Raw genomic sequence first — 24,744 nt, 5'->3', positions numbered from 1 at the left:
TTAAATTTCATCGTACAAATTTTCAGTAATAAATGTTCCAGTACTGTCGTGAACTATTGCGGATATGACTGAAAAATGATTGCAAATTTTTAACCAACGGTTTATAGTCACGGAGGCATAAAATGAAGTTGTTTTTTATTGTTCCTTTCATTTACTTCGATTAAAACAAAATTTTTATTGTGCTGGCGTTTGAATGCTTCCGTCGACCATTATAGATAAAATTGCCAAAGTGAACCCAAGTTTTTTGCTAGTAAAATATGCAATCATAACAGTATTATAAACTAATTTTACTTTATTATATTATATTAAGATTAATTAATGAATTCCAGAGGTAACGTTATCGCCAGATTTTTTACATTTATCGATTAAGAAACAGATTGAATTGACGAAAGAGCTTTAAGTAGCTTGTCTGGACGTTCAACGCGGCAAGATCGGAACTGCGTTTGCCAGGTTTGTACGCGAAATCCGAAAGGCGAGACGCACTTCCCCGTCTGCTTTTCAGCGACTATCCTCGTCACTCGGATTTCAAAAGAGTCGGATACGTATTACCGGAAGCGTACTTTGTAGCTGTAGCTGCTGGATCAAAAGGGGATGATGGTCAAAGTAAAAAGGGGTGAATTCGTAATCACGATCAGGAAAAGACGCGACACGGACGTCCACAATGACTAAATGTAAACCGAGATTGGAAAAAGAGTGACCCTCTCCGAATACGATGTAATTAACAAGTTGCATCGGAGAACACCCAGGCCTCTAGCCGGATTTTTCTGATAGCGGAATTTTTCCAGCTTCTCCCTTTGTTTAATTCTTCAAATGTTCTTTCTATTTCTAAACGAGTAGAAATATCCTTCAATTTTTTAAAAAACAAAAGAGATTACGAATAAATAAATATAGATATTTAGTCATTTCCTTGTTTTGATAAAATTGAAAATTAATTTTACTCAAAATTCCTACGTCTATATATTTAATCGCTGAGAATAAATCTATATTATTTAAAATATAAAACCAGTTATTTTGACTTACAGTGTGCCGACTGAAAGTTTGATTGATAATCGTACAGTAGAATAAATCGATCAAAGGACACCGATAACGTTTCTTACCGAAGGGGTTTCTTTATGCCATGAACGGGGCAATCCGATGTATTTACGCATTAACGTTCAAGATATAGGTACATGTCTGCACGTGATATTGGTTTTCGTTCTCCAACCAGTTCGTAATTGCTTCGCTCTGGACAATTCCAGGCAATTCTCTCTTTTATCCTATGTACGTATGCCACCTCTTATTCGCTTCGCAGCATTGAAAGCAAATCCAACTCGATTTGCGTTTTCGATTGCGGTGAAAAAGTTCTACGACCCTTGCCACAAACTGCGATCAAGGTTATCACGACTAAGAATGTTATTGCTGCACTAGTTTCGTGTCAAAAAGGCGTTATTTAACGAACGTATTATTGAATGGCTAACTCTGTCCTTCTTAGTAAAAATGTCCTATGTATTATCACGAAACATCCGAGAGAAGTAAAGTTTTATTATTTAAAATATCTATTATTTATTTATCAATTGTAAACACTGACCCATTGTTCTGAAACAGTCTGTATAATATTTAAAGACTTAAAAGAATATCATTTAACTTAATGCATTGTAATAACTTCTGAAAAATGAAGAAGGTTCTACATGGATTATTTTAACTAATTGCAAGAAGGACAGAACTGAAAGCTTTCGTATTTCTGATTTAGTTTGTTCTTTGCATCATTTTCATATCACAGAGTTAACTACTCGGTATTTTTTTAAATATTCATGGTTAAAATTTTGCTACCGCTACAATTTTCAAATTTCATACGTACGTGTATCAGTGTTGTTACTACAACGAGAAAAGTAAATGTATCACGTGGAAAAATTATTTACATGTTTCATTACTCCGTTTCGCTATGTCACGTTCACGATTTTATTGCTCTAGAACTACTGGCTTTTCAGATATGCATTTACATATGTCATATAAATGTAGACTTTATATAGATGAAGATAATTAATATTCGTGTAGTGGGTGGAATACATTATTGGCATATGTAATTATTTTTCATTTAAAAAATTTGACCACTGGTATTTTATATTTATTATTAATACACTCTTCCTCATTTTTAAACGTGATATGATACGGTAAATCTCAGTAATTTCATATATCCCAGTAATATGATATATCGTAACCAAATGTATTACTTTTTTTATTTAAATTTTCCTGTTACGTCAACTCATGCATTTATATGTAGGTACTATCAATATTTAGCTTTGCTTTGTTGTTAACGTTAAATAATGTAATTATGAACGATATTGTTTGTAAAATCCTACGCTCCAAATTCCACCATTTCACCATGGACAATAATCCTATCTTCCAGAGAATATCAAAAGTATATAGAGACTACTATCTTGATCAAGGACAATGGCGTTTCTTTGAATATTCAAGAACAGGCTTTCTTTTATCTCTCGTAATTAGTTGTCTCGAAAAAGACATGCAAAAGAAAAAGAAATTCCGTCCAACGAATTTTTCGTAATTAATCCATGAAAAAGACAGAGTATATGTCACTTATCTGTATCTTTAGTACCATTTACTTATATACTTCTTATTTAAATAGTTTTATTTAAAGAAGTATCTTATATAAATAATGCTTCTTTAAATACTGTTAATTCGTTTAAATATACAAATTGAAACTGAACTCTGGCGAGATTCTGTTCAGCTGTTTCAGACAAAGAAGATTTTATAATATGCTTCAAGGTGTTCACATCAATCACAGATGAAAAGAAAATAATTAATTCGAATACAATATCTTTAAATGTCTATCAAAGTAACTACCACGTCTAATAAACCACACCTTACGACGATACTTATCCCTTATATAATTCTTATTTAATTATGAATTTATTTTAAGACGATTTTATTAACGATAAGATCATTAGCGATCACCAAAAATACATAATTAGCAATGACACCAATAACATCTTGCTAGCAGACTTAGGGTGCATTGTTTTAACGAATTAGTACTTAGACCTCAAATAATAAAGAAAAAGAAACAAAGAAAGAAAGCTAATTATACCTTCCCAGTCTAGTCGAAGATCAAACGCGTACAATAAAAATCTTTTCAAATCCGAAACGCTTCGCCTAATAACCGAGACGCGTAGTATGCAAAACGGGTAGATGAGATTCTCGGCTGGCATCGATAAAAATTCCCGCGTGTAGAATCAGGGTGGCTTCCAGGGGAAGTTGTCGAGTGACAGTACGGAGAGATAGGACGAAGGGATGGCGAAGAGGGCGAAAAGCATCGCTTAGCAAGGAAAAGGACATGGTGTGCCGGGCAAACACGGGAAATTATGCGCCGGCCGAGAATTCCAGCGAACAATGCTTGGTGACGTAAGCGGTATTTCGGCGGTGAAGAACGAGCCACAAGGCCAGAAACTAGCGGCGGTGACGTTAACCCGCGCGGGTTGCGGACGAAAGCTACTCATTCTACGGGAACGTGCAAGTACTCTTACGAACTTGCTTCCGATTAATTGCAGGGAACGTCGCCGAAGTCCTGGAACGGACTCGATCTATCTGTGCGTTTTATACTTCCATCAGAGCGATTAATATCGGTAATAGCTAGCGATGGGATCAAGTTCGATATCGAGTTCCGCATCCCCTTGCGTTGATCAATCGACTTCCTGAATATCTCGTGGATCGAACGGATGATCAATGGAATAAGTATTTGCTTGATGAATTAATTATTGTTCATTTGTGATAATAATGCACTTTCAGAGTTATGTTTCTGCATATACATAGTCGTTATGAAGATACGCCAATTAATTCTATAATAACTGGAACGTATAGAGAAACGACAACGACAAAATCTATTTTTTTTAATTCATATTGAAATTTGGTATTATTCATGCCGTTCCTTTATGATAAATAAATTCATGAAAACATGACTTCTCATATGTTGAATATTAATTATACGTATATGAATAACGTGAAATTGATAACTGGATAAAGAGTAGAGTTGATCAGTCTGACATTTCAGAGAGCTGTATTACGATTTATCTGCAACGTAAAAGGTATTAAGTAATTTTAACCGTGAATTAAAATGTGAAATTTTTACTCTACAAGCATTTTTTGAACGCTTTTCTAATACTTTGTTCACATTTCCCTATAAAAGTCCTATAGGTATAATTATGTTCATCCTTGGTGCTTGCAATGTGTTTTGTCCTATCACTAGTAATGAGTTTGTCGAAATCCTTGGCTCTAAGGCACCGCTTCCTATGTTATACGACCTTACAGACACGCGTTCCAAGCATTTTTCCAATGAAACACGTTTGCTACGTGCCGACCGTCTTACTCGATACTTTGGTCGACTTCTCGATTGATAACGAATGGAGAAATTATACGAATAATGCGCAAAGTTACAAAATTCTTCGATGGAATTCCCTAACGGAAATACTGCATCTCCTCTTCTCTTTACGTACTTTAATTTCTTAACCACCTGCCAATATTTTTTATACAGAAGGATGAAATCTTCAAGGTGAATAACTTTCAAAGAAGAGGTAAAAAATTTGGCAGAAGAACCAAATTAATAGCAGAAATCAAATAGCAAATAAATAGCGAATAAGTAGAGAAACTGTCCATGGAATTAGTAAAGATACGATGTAGGTTAATCGACAAACTAGGGAAACTAATCTTCGTGCGTGATAGTTCAGAACGTCGCGTGTCGAAAATGATTGTGAGCTACCTTTTTAAAAAATATAATATTTTCTAAACGTATAAATAAATTCTTAACAAATACTCTTTCAATTTTTTCATACTATAATAACATTCAAAGAATCGTTGAATTATAGAACCAGAGATTTCCATAAAATTGGGATAATGAAATTAGCTGATTGTTCGTTAAAAAATGTACACGTAGAGTCATATAAAAATTATTTCGATTAAATATTATGACCAATATTTTGACACGATAACGTAGTTGAAATCTTAATCGAGAAAACGAAAGAGATAATTCACCAACTTGAAGAAATATTAATTAAAATTCGGAGCTTAAACTTTAACAGAAACTTAATCCATTGCTAACAGTTTCCTTGAATTCCAAATTGGCAAATCCACTTTGCGTTTAAAAAATACATTCGAAGGGTCTCGTTTGAAATTCCGTACGCGACGATCGTCTTTAAAGCGGCGAGATCGATGCGGCGGCTCCAGCGCGAGGGTAAACTAGAATCGCGAAATGAGTGGCATACACCTTGAAAAGGTGTCTGGAGGGCGAAGAATCTCGAGACACCACGTGAATCCTATCTCTCGCAGCTCAAATGGATGAAATCCGCGCCCATAGTCGCACATTTACGCATGTGTGCTTTTTATATCGAGTGCGATCTCAGGTTTCAGACGAGCTTTCAACTTGTTTCCAGACTCGTTCGCGCTGACGGAAGACGATTAAGCGTGTGGTAACGTTTCATTTATTAGCAGCTTCGAATCATTCCCTGTTCCTTGTGCAGTTGTCACGAAATTCTTTTTCTTTAAAGTGAAATGGTTCATGGTGAATGGCGAACCGTGTATACTATTGTTCATGACTATCTACAGATGAAATTTTTTGTCAACCAATTTATTAATTTTGTTATTATTACTATTAGCTTTGTTTATTTTATTTTTTACCGCATAATTAAAATGTATATCAGCGAATAAGTATGAGAGTACATTGTACAAAATTGATTTTTCCCAGAATCAGCAGTAGGATCGAAGAACTTAATATATAGGTTTAAAGATGGTTCAAAGTTAGTATCAGGAAAAATATATATAAAAATATATAGAATTTGAATATACTATATTATAGTAAAAATAAATTATAAAATCAATCTTTCACAATGATTTATACACAAAGATATACATATATATACATATGTATATAAGTACGAATACATATGCACGCATCTTGACTGGTCGTGCAATAAAATGCGCAATAGCAATTTAAACGTGGCCAGTAAATTTCGTTTGCAATTAGGTTAATCCAATTCAATGATGCTAAATTAAACGTTAACGACGGATCATGGTGTTTCATTTGCAGCTCGATCAGTTAAGTGTTCTGTACACGCGTTTTGAGCAAATGTAAGCGGTAGCACAGTTGCGATATCATTAAATGAATGAAAAGACAAATTAGTTTTGAAATATATTGGTATTGCCGCAAGCGAAAATTCAATTTCTTCGGTATTATGGTCGCGTATTCGCATTCATGAATATTTTCGAGAATTTTCAAACCTTCCTTTTAATTTTGTGGACATACAATTCTTAATAGCTTTAGTATAAATTGATATATCGTAGAAAGGATAATTCGAATATAGCAATACTGTGGTTTGAATAATTGCTAAAGATAATATTGCAAGACATTTAGAGATGGAATTTACAAAAGTTACGAGACTTTTAGTAGATCGAAAGAAACGAAATATCTTAGACCAATGAGGTAATAATAATAATAATGACGATACAAATGATAATGGAATAAGATTCAAAACTACAACGGAATTGTTCAGATTGATTTAATATTCAATTGTATTTTTCATATTTTGTAATGTGGTTTATTATTATTTTGTATGTAACGTACCGTTCGTGATTAAAATACACGTACAATACTCGATGACGATAAAATTCCATGATATACCAAAATAGATTCTAAATTCTGTATTCTAGAAGCTCGAAAACATACAAAGAGAGAGAGCATCCAATAAGAATATTTATGTTTCATCAGTGTATTGTATTCGGAGTACGACATTAAAAGCAGCAAAGTGTTTACATCACATTCGCGCAAATTGTTTGGCGAGGAACTTACTAAAAGTACCCTCTGGAGAACCAATGAACAAACTTTCGGTTTGTCTTCGCATAACTGTTGCGATTCGGCGAACATTATGTATATTCTGTAGAATCGAATTTGGGAAATTCGATCCTTGCCATGCATCTCGGCTACGCATATTTGGATAACAGTGTAATTTTCTTGAAACTACGAAAGTTCGGAAAATTCATGGAAATTCCTTGATGAAATTCTTCTGAGGTTTCGACGATTTAAAAGTGTGACCATGTCGATTTTTATTATAAAAATACTCTCTACGCGTGATCACTGGTATTAATTTAATCTCCTCATGTTAAATGACACCGATCACATTTCGTTCATTTATAATGAAAGCTGATAACTAAAAAAAAAAAAAAAAAAACTAGGTATGATACGTATATATGCTATAATAAATTTATCAAAAATTCCAACCATCGTAATTTATTCCTTTTATTATATGTTACTATGAAAATTTCAAATACCTTGTGTTACATCATTTTTGGTTTTTATTCTATATTTCATTGGGAAACGTAAAAGTTAAATAAATTAATATGACATTGTCCTGTATTATTTATATATTATCTGTGTTTATACGAGTATACTGAATTTACTTCAGATTGTGGACTTAGAATGGATTACACCTAATATATATACAAATTTCAATGTATATTGGAACGAACATATCTATTATGACGAACGAGGTTCTAGAACCAATTATGTCCGTTCTAGCGTATTATCCATTAAATATAGTGAATATCATAAATGTTTGCGAATGAATCACGAAATGAAGCGCGTAGATCTTATGTGCACTGCCTGACAATTCCACTTCGCTAGCCTGGATCCTTCCATTTTCCACGAGACACGAAGGTTTCATATATTATAAAGCAACAAATTGGATTGTATTCTACATATCATAGTATTTCTTATGTTTATTGTGTCACATATTTTTTATCGTAAACTATACAATGACGAGCCAAAAATATAATAAATACGAAATATAATAATAAATCGGAAGCGTTGGTAAAAAGATGATAGCTCGATCGAATTTATGTATTTTACAGTCATTGTGGTATAGTGATAACCGTTGTACACGCGAAAACCCGAAATCGATTAAACGCTGCAAATGTGCAGAATTGTTTTCTTCTTGAATGGTATATCAAGATATTAATTTCCTTTCGCAATTTCACAGATTCCAACATCACACAGCCACATTAACAGCTCCTCTATGTAACTCAAACATACTACTACAATTTTCGATAGTTGAGTCTTCAAAAGCAAAAAAAAAAGCGTATCTTGTTATCTTCTCGGAAATTCCATCGCTTTATATAATACATGCATCGACGAGATGAAAGAGATGTGATAACGTCAAGCGCGTTGTCAAATATTCGATGCATTTTCACAGCTTTTAGCGCAAATAAATGCGTCCGTCCATCCCACGAGTCATGAAATCTCCGTACAGTTGGGGAAAATTTACGAAATATCCGTTAGTTTGGAAGCGTTGCACGGTCGCAGCATTCATTTTATACCGGTGAAACCGAGACATATATCGAAAAGCATTTGGAAAAGATATCAAACGCATCTCGCTGCTACCCTTTATCCGTGTCACAGGCAACAGTCAGCTTTTGTCCTGAACAGGCCTGGCACAATCGTTGGGACGAAGCGCAAGTTCGTGTCTCTCTGTTCCAACAGCCGGCACCCGAAAACTATCTGTCGCGTTGTACACGTAACAGCCGTGGAAAGCTTGGCCAGGGAGAAACAGCAATTCAAACGGATGGGAGACGGAAGTGCACCAGTGCAATCGTCTCTCCTTATTAAACCTAGCCACAAATGGATCAAGCTAGGCGTCAATTGACCGTGAAGCTGTCCATGACCGAGAAAATGAGGAAATTTGCTTTGATAAGAGCGTACTTGGAATCAAAATCTGTGAAGCAGGTTAAAGATTTCTACGAAGCTTCGTGAGATGGGCAAAACATGGTACGATAAAACATAACGATGGATTAAAAGATTTTAGTAATGTAATAATATTATTTTGCTAATAAAAATTAATGACGAGTAGTAGTAGCTTATGAAAATATTTGAACACTTGTAGAAAAATTCCATAAATTATTATGCGTGTTGTATAAAACATTTTGAAACTTTATTAAAATCGTAAGGAGACAAGACTAATATTGTTAACATTTGAAACTAATCCGAAGATGTAATAGAAGTTACAAGAAATTTATTTCAAACATAACGCGTTTAAGAAAATGAATATCTAACGTGAACAGCGCTTTTCATTAACTGCTTCATTTATTCATTAATTTTGATATCGATATCAATAACATTATTTACAATTTTGTTATTAATTTACAACAGACAAAATACAATCGGAAAATGAATGTTGTCCAAATTAAATCGTTAAAAAAGATCTAAAAATCCGCTGCAATTTAATCAAATTCCATTAGATTCATAAATTCTACTCAATTGACAAAGGGAAACCGCCCCCATCAAATTACACAACCGAGTGCACTTTACGACCCGCGAAGTTCCTACCATTCAATGATCAAGCGAAGCGACGACAACGTACACACGTGAACGTGAAACTTGGCGGTTGATTTTGTCGATTTGTAGTCAAGGTCGCAAACTTTTACGAATCCTTTTCTAAATCCTGTAAGCTGAGACTAGTTGTTCGTCGAGGATGTGCTCGATCGCATCTTAAAGGAAGTTGAGACACACGGTGCATCGGAGAATCCTCCTTCTCATGCAACTGGAGCCTGAACTTGTGTTTAGGTCGGCTCCTGGCTCTCTTACTTCCGGTCGATCGCCTTTAAATCCCACAAAGAGAAGCCTGCACGCTTTGGTATCGTACATGCGAGGCTCTAAATTGGATGTAACGTCATCACTTCAGGGGATTCGACGCTTGTTATTAGCTGCATTATTGATTTTAGACCCATTTCGTGACAGAACCTTTTCTCGTCTTGCGTATCGAGCCGAGTAAAGGTTATCGTCGTCCTTCCATAACGTTAACCTGCAACCAGCCGGCCTGCACTTTTATTTTCGCGTTTAGTGCTGGCACACCACGATCTATCCTTTATTATGGATACAATATCCCGTCTAGAAGCCGATTTGATATAATTTCCAGCTGCCCCATTTAACATTATACAGGTTTCATACTATGGTAAGTGGGAACTTTATATTTATTGACAAGAGAGGTTTCCATTTTATGTCGAAAGCTAGAAGTGAAGGAATATTGCTCGTTTACGCGTGCCACGGTATATTTTACAGGCTAACAAGCGCAGTCGCGGAATCGATTACGGGTCTACGGATCCGAATAAAAAATTGTTATGAGCTGTAAAGCTTGATTAATACAGGCGAGTCGCGGTTTAAACTCGACAAACGAGATTTTCGCCGCGAAGAAGTTTCGCTTTAATTTTAACTTGGAATTAAGGATAGGATATTACGCTTTAATTTATGAACATTTATTGGAACAAATATCACGTTACGAAGTATATTCGATTTTTTTATATCCTCTATTATGGTACAGGCTATATAAACTAGCTCTCTCTTCGGTATAATATTATAATATCGTATTATCATGGATTCAAATATTGAACAGCGAGGGATGGTCAAGTTTCAATTTAATATGTGTCTAGTAAATTTAATTAAATTCTTAAAACATCCAATTATTCACTGAATTTAGTGACCATTTCCTATATCGAAAGCTGAAATTCTACTCAAAGAGGTGTCGCTTTAATTTCATTGAAAACATTCAGATTAGTATATCATGTGCACGAGATAAATCGTATTTTAACAAGAAGTAATTTCAGCACACAAATTTGCGAACTTCATGACCCTACCGCTCAATGTATGGATTTAGCGCACTGTGTTCAAACTCAAGCACAAATAAAACTATTTTCCTAAGAGACTACATTTCTATTAACCTAATCCCTGTGAAACTTAAGAAACACACTACACAGATCGGGTATCAGAGAATCGGGAAAACGAAACAATGTATAACATTCGTGGAAGATGCTCGCTATTCGTCAAATTAAATTAAAGATCCCCGAACTTGCTCGCATTGTAATTTCACCCTGGAAGCTGTTAAAACACGAACCCTCGATCAAGAACTCTGACAAACTTCAATTACGGGACCACTAAAAATTACAGTTGGTCCCGGAAAGTCGTGCACTCATCCAGTCAACTCGTTCAATTAAAAAACTTCCGTAAATAGCAAGTTGTCGCGGTGGCGGAAAACCAGAACCAGCAGAAATTGCAAGCTGCAGAGGCCTTGCAGCCGGTTGGAAGCTACAATTTCAATTAAGAAGCCGCGAGAGAAGGCTGTGGCGCGAACCGGAAGGGGAAAGAGAGACGCGCGTGAGAGGCGTCCCTTTAACGACGCTTGATACGAGGAATGACGCGGCCGGTTACAATCAAAGCAAATCGACGCCATCTAATTGCCTTCATTAATCTGATTTGGTTTTACTTTAATTGCGTTAGCACAAACCCTGCACCGGATAACGAATTTGCATCGAGCGAAGTCGACTTGCCGAAGAAAAATTACTTGAGGATTTTCGCGCTAACGAGGTAGATAAGCTTGTCGGAGGTTAGTGTCGGATTTTCCGATACTATGCTGGATTATCGTTGAGCCACCCCTTCCACCCACCACCGTTTCTCTTTTACGTTTCTCTTTCCACAGTTCATGGACTTCGCTGCGTAGTTTATTATGTATTGCTCGTCTATTTTCGAACTTGGTCGTTTCACGTCAAGTGGCCAAGTTTCGTTTTATCCTGGTGATAAGCGAAATTGAGTACCCGTGATTCATGATAACTTTTTCTTCCATAATTTAAATAATAAAACGCTCTGAGATGTAAAAGGGAGTACAAAGTGTAGAAAGAAATTAAAGATAATGCGTGATGAAGCGAGGATGGATGTTTTATGTGTTTTATAAGGACGATCCTACGTACAAGGTGATTTATAGATTCTTTAATACAATGGAGATTATTAGGTGTGATTTTCTTTGTAAAAGAAATTGGGTTAACGAGGACACAGTGATACGTTTAAGAAGATAGATCATCGTTGATATCTATTGCTGTTGAATGAGATCTAAATATTTAAACTTATGTAGCAGTTCTTAGCTAGTTGATGCGTCATACTATAGTTTTAACTGTGCGGGAGATAATGAAAAATTTAAACATACTATTATCGTGTAATAATAATATTAATTCTATTATGCAAAGAACTCCTTTTATAAAATTTTTTTATATAAAAGAAGTTCTTACAACAAGTATATAATTTAAATTAGTAGAAATATAATACCTATGAATAAATGTAAAACATTTTCTATTTCTATATGACAGTTCCTACTCTTGTAGGTACATTTAAAAAATATTTCGTTTCGATACATGTCGAAACATTTTTACGGGAAATCTCGCAAATACGAAGTAACATATTCCGTGGATGCAATAACTCGAAAAACGAGGAGGTAACAACTTTCAGAATATGTTACGCGAACCACATATATACGTGTCTCTTGTAAAGCTATAAAATAAAATTGTATCAGTTACCCCCATCGATGAATATTCAGTGTATTTGAAATACCTTAATTACCTAGACTCAAGTAGAAAAATAGCGGTAAAAGTTTATTTTATGTATAAAAAATTCTGGAAGAACCAAACAATGTTTAAAAAAAACATTTTTATCCTATTGCTGCAGCACAGTTTTCACTGTATAATATTTCAACTGTTGGATTCCGACTAAATGTTGGCTAATAACTTCGTCAAACAAAAAAGTTTCAAAAGAATTACTAATTGAAAGTAACATAATACTCAATTAGCGAAATATTCGAATAATGGAATCTTGGACAATATTATTATTGAAGCCTTTGAATTCTATCGCCATCAATTTATAGGACAAAGAATGCTTAAAAATGTCAGATCATTTTATTAGCTTTTATGTCTCATCTGTCTTGAATTCGTTTAAAATTGAACATAATATAACTAAACCTAATTAAATAGTTGTAGAGTAAGTACAAATGTAATTTTCACAAAATCCTCTTCAAATACATAATTTGATAGTAATACTAATTAAAAGAACTCATACATGCAAATTCAAATATATATACCATAATATCAATGAGGGAATAAAAATTTAGAAAAAAAATATGTAGCATAAAATGACGTAGAAACTGGTGGAAAATATATTATTGATTAATTACGAACACATAGTTGCTTATTTTTAGTCGACTGATTTTTATGCATTTATTTAAATTTAAAGGCGAAGAATTCTGCGAAATTCACATAATATGAAAAAACGTACAAAATATTCACAGTACAGTTAATTAGGTTTCTATAATACTTGATAGGTAGAAAAATTTACTGCCGGGGTTCCACTTTTTTTAATTATATTCTGAAAAATATAAATTTGCATAAAAATCAACAATCTAGTGACGTGAATAATTTGAGTCTGCTTCGATAATGTTAGTTTTGAGATATAAAATACCGAAATATTTTCATACATATATTGCATTCATGAAGATATAAGACATTTTCATCAAAGATATTTAAAGAAGTGTTCGAATACCTCTATGAGCTCGTGTATCAATCAACTTATTAAAAAATCTCTACAGAAATCTCTAAAAACGCTAATTATCTCTAAATATGCTACAACATATTTTTGTCTCTCGAATAATCAGTCTCGATCATTAGATGCTTCCAACATCGTTTGATATTTCACAGTCGAACAATTTTTTCCTACCAGCTTTCAAATATATAGTTCGAAACGAGGCACATCGAGAATTTTCCAGATCACGATCAAAAGTAAAACTCGAACAAGGGTTGAAAATCAAAGCAAAATAGCTACGTTTAATCGTGGACGAACAGTAACGTTGAGGATGGCGGCAAAAGTCGTCACGACGCGACACGCGTCCATTCTCTAAATCCATTCGCGACCGTCCCGCTTGTTCTATTTGTTCAATTGTGAACATCCAAACAAATTTCGAATTGCTCGACGCAACGGAGTCGAGTTTCGAGCCGGATATAATCGCGGCTACGAGTCGGGGAGTTAATACAAACATATGCACGCGTCGAAATTGCACACGAGTTAGAGTACCTACAGCTGCAAGCTGCATGTATTTCCCTGTTGACGCAATCCCTGATTCATTCAACCTTTCCAAACTTCTACGCGAAACAACCAGAAATTCTGATAAGGAAATACCGATATCTCCTACTATTCTACCTGAACTACCCAAATTAAACCTAATAATTATCGACTTCCTCAGATATATTTATCTTGATAAATTTTTCAAAATTTATAATATGGATAGCTGGTGTGGGGTAAAATGAAACAAAACAAACAGTGGTGATCAAAAATATGTAAAGAAGTATTTATAATTCTTTGTTGTTTTATTATTTTTACCAAGACAAATAAAAATAAAAAAAAAAAAAGAAATAAAAATTGGAAAGTGAAAGATCACGTCCTGAAGAAGAGGGGGCGTTCTCCTGTCCATCAGTTTGATGGATGAGTAGAAGAAGTCTTTTTAAAATTAATTGCTTGAGAGATTTTTCCAAATTTCGATGAATCTAACATAGTTACGGGAATTCTAAAGTATCTCCCAAGAGGAGATAGTTTATGACAATATTACTGTGCGAGTCGGTAGTCGTTAATGGTATGTACGATTGGTGTAATAGCAGTTAACCACGAAACAATCCGAAATTTCCCTTAATTATAGAATACTATATAACGATTATATTATTTAGTATATCGAAATAATGCATACACAACAGGTGTTGCTATTTGAATATCATATCATATAGAGTAGCATTAAATTCTTTAATACGATCCACATAAAAAGCCTGTAAAACTGTTTCAAGCTCCTCTTTTCTTATGTAATGTTACGATTTAATATATGGTAGCTCCAGGCTACCCGCCCGATCCAGAATTCATAAATTTAGTAGGTTGCAATAGGGTGACCATTCCATTAAAAATGAAACCTCTTAAACGTCTGTGTTAAAAGTACGCCTTTTTACAGGATTTCCTTATCGATCAATGATCGTAAACGTTTTAAACAAACGAAAGCGTAGGACATTGCACAAATCTCGCAATTACTTTCTATATCGTTCGCAAAATTTACTTGACCATCCTATACATAATTAAGTACGGCGCTATACTAATAGAAATTTGTTTCTATTAAATCAATTATTTGCTAAATAGATTTTACCTTAAGAGACTTAAATTTCGAACTTATCGTACGAGATTTTATGACAAACTGGTTTTACGAGATTTTCCGTAAACCCCGAACAACAGAAACCAATTTCAACAAGAATTTCTGTTACATCAAAGTGTAACAGAGGCGATGAGTCAATAGGAAGAATTTACAACTTACAACGCGTTATCACGACAGGCAACATGTTACACCAAGAAATTCTAATCAATATGTAGCAATGACGAATTTTACCACAGTGTAGAAATAAATGACAAATAGAATATTAGATAAATGAGAAAGATATCTAAAAACATGTCAATAAAACATTTCACCTGTTTCAAGAATGATTTATTTCATTAATATCAGTGGTGAGATTATCTGAAATATAACGAATGGTCTTAAGAGATCTGTGAGGGTAATCCTAGATGGATTGAGGAAGAATTAAATGAATTCGTATGCACACCACGTCTGAGGAATATCACCTAGCTTTATTCCTAGCAATATCACTGGCCCAATTCTCTTATCCGAATAGTGAATCGTTTTATAAACCTTTAAAACTACTTCTACTGCTTCTATGCAGGATGGTCTGAAAGGTTTAGGAAAAATTGTCCATTTCTTATTCAGGATATCCTTCTGCTAGATTTTAAAGAGACAAATCTCATTGCTGTACCTCTCTACCTATTCCTTTTCAAGACAAGAAAGACGCATCAAGTTTCAAAGTTAAAACAACGCAAGAAAGTAACAGGGGAACGTCCTCTAAACGTACAAAGAGGAAATAACTTTTAGAAGACGCGTAAAGGCAATTTTTCTGGCACAAATTTCTTTTGTCCTTGCTTAACGATTAAACTACAAGGCACTTTAGGCTGGGACACTTCCATCCAGGCAAATGAGATTGAACGAAGAAGCGAAGTGTCGTTCGAAGCCGAGGATCGTTCAAGTGTTTGATATTATCTTAAACAAATTCTCTTTGTCTAAATTATCGTCGATGAGATTTCGAACCCTGATAATTCTCTCGTCACGAGAATTGATACTTTCATTTCCACGGTATTTAATTTTTTTAGTCGTATATAATCTGATAGTAAAAATTCATTGAATGGTGTAAATCAGTCTGCCTAAAGGTAAACAAGTATAGGATTCTACTATATTTAATCCGCTAAGAGATCAGATTTATCAACACTGTTTTCTAAAAATCTGTTAATTTTAATATCACAATACATGAACGACATTTGATAATCTAAACAATATTCATTCTCAATAAACTTCTTTAAACATTTATTCTTAAACTAAATGTGTTTTTATATTTTAGAAAACAATATATCTGAGTTGATATCTTTTTACTAAATTAATTAGTAAAACAAAATATACTTTACAACATGTTTCGTATATTAGAACTGGGAAGAATTACTACAACTACAAGTTCCAATTAGTAGTATTCAAATTAAAGCAATAGAAATTCTAACTGGTTTCAGTTTTCATCCTCCTAATCATAGCAAATAAAATTCCACTTATAACGAGTTATTTTATTGATAACACATTCAGTGACATGTGTTTACGAATAATAAGAATTTGCAAGTGATTAAACTATCCTAACAATTGTTTTATTCTCAACATCATCAAACATCTTGTGCATTATTTAATTTCAGCTATGACTAAATGAAATTAATTTTCCTTGATATCTGACAGACGTTATAGTTTTTCATTGTTCTCTCCAGGCCCATGTTAAATTTAACTCGACAGTAGGTATCGGTAAATGAACAGAAGTATCAACGAAACGAAAAAGTTTGCGATTGGCTTAATTATCGAAATTGGAAAATAGAGAACTGTCTAACGAGAATTATCAAACAACACGTGCAACTGCTCTGATCCCGTTGTCAGATTCGTCCAATTAAGGAATCCCATACGAGTAAATTTCGAATTACTTCGCCCAACATTCCAGAGTTTCGCCCCGAAACATACTACTCGACCCTCCATCGAAATTAATACAAACAAACGCACCTGTACGCGATAAATGATATTTAACGAGCAACCATATGGTTTTACAGAATGTATCAAAAATTAATAATGGAAATTCAGGAATATGATCCGTTTTCGGTAAAGATGATATTTTTCAAATCATTATGGAAATGTCTTGCACGCGTTTATTATTATTTTAGAAAAAAATATCTTTTTTTCAAGAAAAAGACTTTCCCAAAAAAAAGTTTGATCCAGTTGTTTAGCTAAAAATGATCGTTTAAAAAAAAAAGCTTATCTTCTTTACCTTTTAGATTAATCATTTTTGTTAGTTTCTTTTTGAAAAAGTTACCTTTTTTAATAAAGGAATTTTCTTAAAATAATATTTGACTCTCTACTAATATGTGCTTCCATATAAATGTTAAATAAATCGCTAATGTTTTTTTTGTTATATATCGATACATAAATATACAAAATTTCATTTAATTTTATGCACTTCTGCAATTAATTAAAATATTAATTTTGATTAATATTCTCCAGTAAATAACTGATTTATTTTCTACAAATAAATACGATTTATTAAATAAAACGGGTTTGCAGATTTTACGCAGTTTCATTTATCGTTACAGATAATTAACGATATATTCTCCAATATTAATTAAAAATATTGAATATATTTCAATTACTATAAATATTCGAATTAAATAACATTCGACTGAGAAATTTTTTAAACTTTTAAATAATGAATAATTCTTAATAGATAGAAGTCTAGAACTATTGTTCTTTAAATTAATATTCTATCTATTATGTAATTTAATCTTTAAAAAGCTAATTTATATCCTAAACAATTTCTCATTTCACGTTCGTTTCTCTCGCGTAAACATCTGATTTAATCTTTCGGCTTGTTTTCAAAAGAAATAGGCAAATAACCGGCGTTTATTCTGGCACGTGTACTATTCAGATTGAATTCAAACGTAGTTGTTCGTGGTTTTATTTTAGGTTGTTTATCACTAGCCGAAGCCTTTACGAGCAATTTTGCGAGCATTTCATTATCCACTTTTCATCGCCGGTAATAAGCCGACGAAGAAAATGAGACTGTATGAAAAAAATCGTTTCAACATTAATTGAAATCTGGTTTCATTATCCTGATTTAAAAATTTGCCCTCGTTTCACATAAAATCGTGAACAATAAATTTTCTGCCACGATTGAATGTTCCTGCACAGTTATAACATTTGTTATTGTATATTTAACGATTTTCTTACATTTTAGCGATCTGTTTGCATAACTTGCATAATCCTTAAATCGAAGTGATATATGTATAAATCGAAATTTATCGTGTTTTTGAAATTTACTTTTTTATTTCAGATTATATGCAGCTCTACTTTCTTATGCAAGAATAATTTTCTTTATTATTAAAATTACCAGACACAATATTGTTCTAAATATAACATTACTAATGTAAAAAATTTAAGAATCTCGGGTCAATATTCACAAAATTTAAATTAATTACACGACAGCATTAAACGAGTAAGCACATAAATGTATTTTTTGTTTACATTCAGCAAGGAATATATTAATATGTTTTATAGAGGTTATGAATATTATCAGACCACAAAATATGTCGGATGTAATAGCATAATTATATAATGGTATTTAATTCAACGAATTTAGCAACAATTCAACTGTGCATCGTCGTTAAATATACGACAACAAATTATCAATTGTATAACTAAATATATTTCATATTTAAACGACAAAGCACGTCAATTGACGATCTGTGTATAAGTTCATATATATATATATATATATATATATATATGAATACAATGCGTTAATATGAAATACAAGCATCTCAAGTAATATATGATTTGAATATTAAATAAATGACATAAAAAAAAAGTAAATCGAAAACGCTTTTTGCTAATACCTTGATAAATTTAAAAGATACGATTTGAATTATCAACAATCATTGTTCACATTTGTCAAATAATTGTCAGCAATCGTTCTAACCTGATTATCTGCCATGACATACTCCAGATTTGCGAAGAAATGATATAACGTGTTGAGAAGGGAAGAAAACTTCATTTTTCTGCGTCTATTGGAAATATAATACTTATTATGTCAGAACACGCCGAGATCTGCGTATCGAATGCTCAATTCAAATTGCGTCTTTCTTACCTTGCTTCGAAACATTCTCCGAAACTGAACGTTGAGAAGTAAACACCGATGCTACGTAGATACAATAACACGCGCATACACACACACACGAACATTCATTCTCTACTAATTGTTATACAATATTTAATTATGCAATGAATATAATGTTCTTCTCTTATTGAATAAAAACTACGTAACTAATTAAAGTAATAATGAAATTAAACTAATACAATGAGCAATTGCACACACCACGCATTTACTTGCTCCATGTGCGCTCTCTGGTGGCTGGTACGTGTAAATACTGGCGCCAATATTTATTTTAAATTTCGATAATCAATTCTTTAATTTTTCAATAATCAACTAAAATGCTTAGTTTTATTACAAAGAAGAAGTAGCAAATGTTTCTTAGGAAGCCAAAGCGATCTTTTGTCATCGAAAAATTACGCCATAAATATTTTCAACATATATTTATTGCAATATGATCACATTGAAAATTCTGTTAGAAACTTTAATTCTTAATAAATTAAAGGAAGCAATTTAAGATATCTAATATTGCAGATATTAATCTACGTGTTTCAGAATCAACTTTTTTACCATAGAAAAATTTCTTTATTAATTATTAATAATAGAATCATATTTTGTCAGATGGTTTTGTAAAGAAGACATAATGTACCCAGTAATATTGGAGACCAATTTTACCAAAAATAGATAGCATTTATCATTTAGTTCATTACTCATAAAACTCTAATATTATATACGTGTATACACCATTCGATGCTTTTTATAGACCGATATTATCCCAAGAACATACTGGTAACCTCCCATAACGTTTCGTAAACTCGCCCATCAAATTAATCGGACAATCGACAACCCTCTAGCCCTCTAAATTAATTCTTCCACTGACACGCAACATCAAACGTCGAAACGCCAAAGAAGGGAGTCATCAATTTCGGAATCAATCTGTATAGGGGTTTCCGTGCACGCACGTAATTCGAGACACGCGTGCGTCGCATAGAAACAAAGCCGGAAACGACAGAGACAGCGAAAGGGTTCCGAGAGTGCGGAAACTCGACGGAAGGATTTGTTGTAATGATTACCGTTACCAAAAGTCAGATGTAGGATTAGTACGTAGGTGGTTGAGGATAATGGATTATCAGACGACGAGATTAGTAAGTGGCTTTGTCGTAATTGCAGAAGAGAAACGGTCGCGTTCGTTTGTCAGCAAGAGATGTCTTTAATATCGGCTGCAACCCTTTCCACCCTCCGATCCCTTTCTCTCTTTTTCGTTCCTCTCTATCTCAAGCAGACTTGGTCGCACGTAATACTGCACATACCGCGACGTCGCCAGTAGCAATGAAAAATTACCTGCCCTTTGTCGAAAAGGAACGACACCAAAGCCTCCGGATGATGAAAAGGAACGAGGATCATCGTCTCTCCGTCCTCTGCTTCGCCTCGTGTCGCGTCAGCATTCCCGCCGAGACATTCGAATTTTCTTCCTTGTTCTCGCCACTTTCCTCAGCCAGATTCAAACTCTCCAAGTGGTTCACAATTTGCTAAAACGAATCGTACACTCGATTGTTTCCCTGACGTTGAATACCATTCGATGTTTGATAATTGTTCAATCGTGAAATCGTTGTCGACGACAATCTATATAATACGAATGTAAAATTTAGTTACTTTTACATTTCCAAACTTTCGTTTAATTGATTTAAATTTAAGTTTAATTGTAACTCATTTGATATCGGAGAATGTGTTTTCTGGTTCGCTAAGTAGAGTAACTGTTTAAACACTGGCATTTGTGTCAGGAATGTCAGTGTCAGTCGAAATATTTGAAACTAGAGGTTGATTGCTTAAATTCACTTGAAAATCAAAAATATTCTTTAAACAAATAAATAAAATTGAGGATTAGAATATTCAGTAAAAATAGAGGGTCGCGAAAGACCTAGTAATGCGCGATAAAGAAGTTGACATTGTAAATTATTAAATTATTAAATTATGTCATTATAATTTCTATAATATTTCGATTAAAATATATAATATTTCTAATTCGAAACATATATAAGATAGAATATACGTTTCCGTTAATCTTCTTTTTCGTGCACGTTGCCCAAATCTCCATATTGTACTAGACCAACACATCGTCCAACGATCCCAAAATTTTTGCATATTTTTTTTTCGAACGATACAGTCACGATCGTTTGTTCCACACAATGTCGCGAAAGATTCATCGTAAAGCCTTTCACCTAATAAATATTAATAATGCATGACGACATTTATCGTATCGGATCAGTGCATGATGCACCAGTGCAATGGCGTTTACTTTGTATCACCTCGTCGATATCGACGTTACGACGACGGTTAATTTTCGTTTCGTACTCCCGTTCGGTGAAGTTTTAACGAGAAAATGGAGGCAGCAGGATTCGAAGGCGAACTGATTTCGAATTAACTTTCAAATTACCTGTTAATGAATGGACAAACTTCAAATTAAAAATAAGCAACTCTGCCGCCCATTGAATTAGTACATCATTGTACATACGTAAATTAAACATTATCCTAGTGAAAAATGAACTTTATGACTGAACTGAAATCTAAATAAATGTACTTCTTTAATCGTACTTCTTTAACAAGCCGAGATTAATTTGTTTTATTTTAGAAAAATTGCAACATTAGAATTTATATAATTGTTAAATAAATAAAGTTTTTAATGTGTTTAACGTTATTTATCTAAAGTAGATTATTATGAAAATAAATAAATAAAACAGGAATTATTAGATACGTTTAAATTATTGTTACAATTTAGTATGATGAATGAATTTGTAAATATTCCTTCTTTTTTGCTGATATTTTTATTCTTTCCATGCCAATGAAAATTATAGAAATTTGAAATAATTTTTCATATTGAAATTCTCGAAATTCTTTTTGAATTCTATCATCCGTGCCATGAATTATTAATTATTATTATTACTTCGCATTATTGTTGCTTTAGTTCTATCTGTGTGAAGAAAATACGCGTAGAAATTCTATTAATATTTAATTACGCGCACGGTTTTTCACAAACGCAGCAACTTTCACAAGCCGAGGAAGGGTAAAAGGAGAAAAAGATTAATCCCAAAGGGAAGAATTGAACGATCTCAAAGAGCGCCTTTCAAACTTCTTACTCACAATCAGTCGAGTAATTCATCGATTTGATCGTTTCCCGATATTTCTCCCTAATAAGCGCAATTTCCTTAATAAGATCCTACATAACAAGTGAGTGAGTGACATAATAAGGGTCTAAGAGTCATTGAACCTCCTTTTTAGGACAGATATCACGGATCTCTTTCTAAATTAATAGACCATCGAAACTGACAAATAGGACATTATTTATTAAGAAGAAAAATGCTAAGGATTATTCTATTACAAAGATGACTATCATTTTCCTACATTATTTTTATTAGAAATATCTCTATTTCAATAATATTTATTTCGATGCATTGAGCATAAATCTTTACTTATTCTTCTTTCGGGATGCACAAATTTAAATATAACCAAGGTTATAAGACATTATAGCAACATTGTGGATATTTTGTGTATTGTAAAATATTATGTGCATTCTGTGCAATTTTTCACCTCTAAATTCATCGTAAATGTATAATAATCTGCAATCTACAAATAATCTATTATAAATGATTGATGCGAATATAAACAAACAATTAAATAAAATACTCTGCACGATGCACTTGTTTACATTGAAATAACGAGAACGAAATCCAAAGTGTCTAATTAAATGTTCCAACAACGTGGTACTGGAATGAGCTGTGTGTGGTTAAGAATCTTTTGCATTAAACGACCATCGAAATCGTCAAATCAAACATCATTCACGGGGCTCCTACTTCGAGTTGACCAATTAATAACCGACCTATATTTCGATTAATGAACTCGTAAGTCGTTGCCGGCAAACGCGATGAACGATGAGTTTGACGAAGAAGGAACGCGCTATGAATCTCACGCGAACGAGGCTCGTGTGAAAAATTAAATTTCGCTTGAAAATTGCGTTAAAATTCAGCCCTGAATTCGGCGAGGCGACATTTCGTTATTAACGGATCAGGAAGCACGTCCATGAAATGTGAAATCGAAATTGTTGTTTATCGAAGCTAAAATTGAAAGCTCAATTGCGACGAGGACGTGCCACTGATGAAAGCACTGCCGGACGGTTTAAATTAGCTGGGGCTTCGTTAACGTTGAAAAGTACATGATCGTAGTTAATCGAACACTAAACGATATTACAAAATACATAATCAAATACCAATTGTCGTCTCTATGTGTAATTACTTATCGACAAAAGTTCAACGTATATTATGAGATCGGCCTTCCCATACACAAAATCGATTTTTATCGGTTTGTTGGAAAAGTTCGTGGCGAAACTTAAACAAAATTTCAAATATCAATTTATACAACGAATTCTGCGCGTGATTTTCTATCGCGTAGCTTGTGCTTTAGGGGAAAGTGTTCTTTTACCAAGAAGTTTCCTCAAGCAGTTAAAAGGACGAGGTACTTAAAGAATCAACAAGGAGAATCCTCCGTGATATGGAAGGAATAAAATGAAAAGAGAGAAGGAATCTACGTTTACTCGAAATTCTAGTCACTGTAAAAAATGAACCTGCGTAGCTGCATCTCGATTAGAAGAGGAAATTAGAACCGAGTGTGTCTGTTTGTTGGCACTTCTCTTCATCACCGAGTCATTTGCGATCTCAAACCGTTCCTGGGCCTGACAAGGAACGCCGGCGCCGAGAAGCACGGTACAAATGAAACAGCGCGTGTCTAAATGTAGTTTGAATAAAGTAGGGAAAAGCATGATAAATCGTTTATACACTGACTATCGCATGGTGCATCTACTGTCCGCCATGACGCGGCCCTACCAGCAACAGCGGCAGGAGGATCGTGTGCGTTTTTTTTTTTTTTCTCCCTTCGTTTTCGCTTCTTTTCCCTCCCCTAACACGTTCCTTTTTCCACCAAACCACTTTATCTCTATTTATTTCGCTCGTCTCTCGTAATCGCAACATTTTCTTATCGCTGAAAATTACACACGACGCGAATGCACCTGGGATAATTGGTCGCATTTGTTCGCGCAGATAACGCGCGCTTCGCGGCTATTTCTCGCTATGGCGTAGACCACTCACGATCCAACCCACGGTCCCCAACTGTGGTTCCCCGTCGATAGATATCGTGGATATTCCATTTCTGGCAGGAGTTTCGTGCTAATAATTGTTTCATGCAGATCGATTCCGCTTGGATAGATTGTCGGCTCTGAATTCGAGTGTCCACGCGATCCACGAAATACGATCGAGGTGGCCGATGAAGAGAGACTTTCGATAGGTTTTATTGACTTTGAGAAATATTATTACGCCACGGGTGTTTCTGCATTTATGGGAAGCTTAATCGTGCCAAAATGCATGCTGCGTCTGATAAAACATGTTTATTATCATTACATGTTCATGTACATCGTATACATTACAGGTTCTGCAGAGTTTAGTACAAGAACATAAGTAGAGGTACTAGACTACAGCGAAGTGTATTAAGTTGAAACATATTTAAATACGCACAGAAGCTCGTATATGAAAATAAAAATTTTATTCCGTGTATTTTATTTAT

The 24,744-nt window shown here is 33.8% G+C and overlaps 1 long non-coding RNA gene across 1 annotated transcript; it reads right to left on the bottom strand.

Moving 5' to 3' along the window:
• Nucleotides 1–9,150: 9,150 nt before the first annotated feature.
• On the bottom strand, nt 9,151–19,363 carry LOC139987593 (uncharacterized). The gene is made up of 3 exons (XR_011799889.1): nt 19,135–19,363; nt 18,967–19,051; nt 9,151–9,833 (listed from the first exon to the last, which is right to left on the bottom strand). It is a non-coding gene; the product is annotated as an uncharacterized lncRNA (long non-coding RNA).
• Nucleotides 19,364–24,744: the final 5,381 nt, after the last annotated feature.

This window comes from Bombus fervidus, chromosome 5 (assembly GCF_041682495.2).
Source record: "Bombus fervidus isolate BK054 chromosome 5, iyBomFerv1, whole genome shotgun sequence".
Classification (NCBI taxonomy): domain Eukaryota; kingdom Metazoa; phylum Arthropoda; class Insecta; order Hymenoptera; family Apidae; genus Bombus; species Bombus fervidus.
Note: the sequence above shows the minus strand (reverse complement) of the source record. Positions and strands in the feature narration are given on the sequence as shown.